We start from the raw sequence: 2,297 nt of genomic DNA on the forward strand, positions 1-2,297 counted from the left end.
GGGTGCCCTCCTCCAGCTGAGGACAGTCTACAAAACAGCTGAGGAAATACCAAATCTCCTATCGCGCTGTTCAGCAGACATCCCCAGTAAATTATCTCGTCGAGCCCATCGCGTATTCGTCTGGTCATCGCCGCCGCGGCCGTGAAATTGTGCACTTAGAACGCCTGAAGCCCTTTTTCCACCCAGCTACTGTCTCGTGCCCTTAGGCCGCCAGGATGGCGCATTTTCACCCCGGGTGCAATGCAAGAAACAGAGGTGGGGTTTGATGCCCCAGCAGATAGCGCCTACGGAGGAGAGAAAGAAGAAGGAAGTTGAAGCTGACGAAGTTCGGGTTTGTGCTTCCGAATGCTGGCCTGCTGAGCAGCACCGCTGGAACAAGAACAGCGGCCCTCCATACTAACTGTGCGAGTCGCCTCATTACAAATTTTTTTGACCCTTTATCAAGAAATGAACCGCAGTTCTTACGGAAACAAAAAGTATAGTACACCGACTAGCGTCGCTCGATAACACAGGACGCCAAAAAGGAAAATACACTAAAGCGACTACTGTCACCCAACGCAGACACTGGCCGCTAGGGGGCCGTATAGTACAGACGCACCCCACATCGGCTCCGCTCAAGGACAGCGGAATTCGCCAATCGCCAGCACCACCGTCCCCCCACCATCCAATATGGCGGGGCGGGGGGACACTACTTATCTTCCCATTTGAACTTGGAACTGCCGCGGCTTCCGGGAACAGCGTGCGCCTCTGCAAGTTCTCCTTCCCACCATCACACCCACGCCCCACATACTACTTCTACAGGAGACTGCACACCAGGCAACCCTCCCCTGTTACAGATCTACACACTCGGATACCACTAACACACCCAGGGCGTCCACACTCATCCACCGCAGCCTCACCTACAAAACTCATCACATTACGTCTGAGACGCCCTGCGTGATCACGGAAATTATACATCACACACATTCACTTCCTTCTATATTTATAGCAAACATATACCACCCCCCGTCCCTGCCGATGGCCCCGCTAGAATCACTTCTGCGAAAGCTACACCATCTAGCAGGGAAACATCCCCTACTCATCGGTGGGGACTTCAACAGTCAGCATACTGACTGGGGATACACAACCACGACACATCGAGGTCGCAGGCTCTCGCTGCTCCTGCAGAACCTCTAACTCACTGTGCACAAGACGTTTCAGACGCCTACGCGGATCGGCAACAGTGTCAGCATGAACACCAGTCCGGACCTGACGCTGAGCCGCTGTATCCGCGGCGCTACCTGGAACAGAACACAACATACACTGGGCATTGATCATTACATTATGCAAATCACTGTCCTGTACAAACCACCCCGTCACGCAAATACAATACACAAACTGATTAACTAGCCGCCGCGGTGGCTCAGCGGTTATGGTGCTCGGTTGCTCACCCAAAAGACGCGGGTTCGATGTCGGCCGCGGCGGCTAGAATTTCTTTGGAGGATAAATTCTATAGGCCCGTGTACTGTGCGATGTAAGTGCACGTTAAAGAACCCCAGGTGGTCAAAATTTCCGCAGCCCTCCACTACGGCGTCTCTTATAGCCTTAGTCGCTTTGGGATGTTAAACCCCATAAACCAGACCAAACAAACTGATTAATTGGGATGTATTTCGCACGGCACGCACCGCTCTCCCAGACGCTCCCATAGCAGACATCGACGCATGGGTGCAGTCACTAAAGCAGGACCACAACACGCGACACATTGAAACTACAACCGAAACACCGACCCTTGACACACGCCTAGCCCACCTCCGGGAGGCTTAACACAGCATCCTGGAACGCTGGAAAGGCAACGAACACAACAGAACGCTTAAAAAGCGGCTGGGCGCGCTGCAGACACAAATCCAACAGCACTCTGAGGAGCTCTGCCGATCCAACTGGGGACAAATATGTGACGGCATCGCCGGAAACCTGTCCCCCAAACGCGCATGGTAACTCCTCAGACACCTTATTGACCCCACACGCACCAAATGAGCAACACAGCACCTCGTGACAGGCATCACACATGAACACATTGACGATCCCGACACCCTTCTAGACACACTTCAAACCATGTACACATCTCCAGGCGGCCCCATACCTCTACCCCACTACACAGGGCAAGCAAATCCCACACTCGACACCGACATCACCGAGACGGAAGTCAGAGCCGCCCTCCTGATTCTCCGCGCCAACTCCGCACCTGGTGCAGACCAAATCACAAACTCCAAGCTCCGTAATCTGGATGACCAATCGATCACCCACATTACGAAATACTT

Source organism: Amblyomma mixtum, chromosome 10 (assembly GCF_055824585.1).
Source record: "Amblyomma mixtum isolate Tamu chromosome 10, ASM5582458v1, whole genome shotgun sequence".
In the NCBI taxonomy this organism is placed as follows: domain Eukaryota; kingdom Metazoa; phylum Arthropoda; class Arachnida; order Ixodida; family Ixodidae; genus Amblyomma; species Amblyomma mixtum.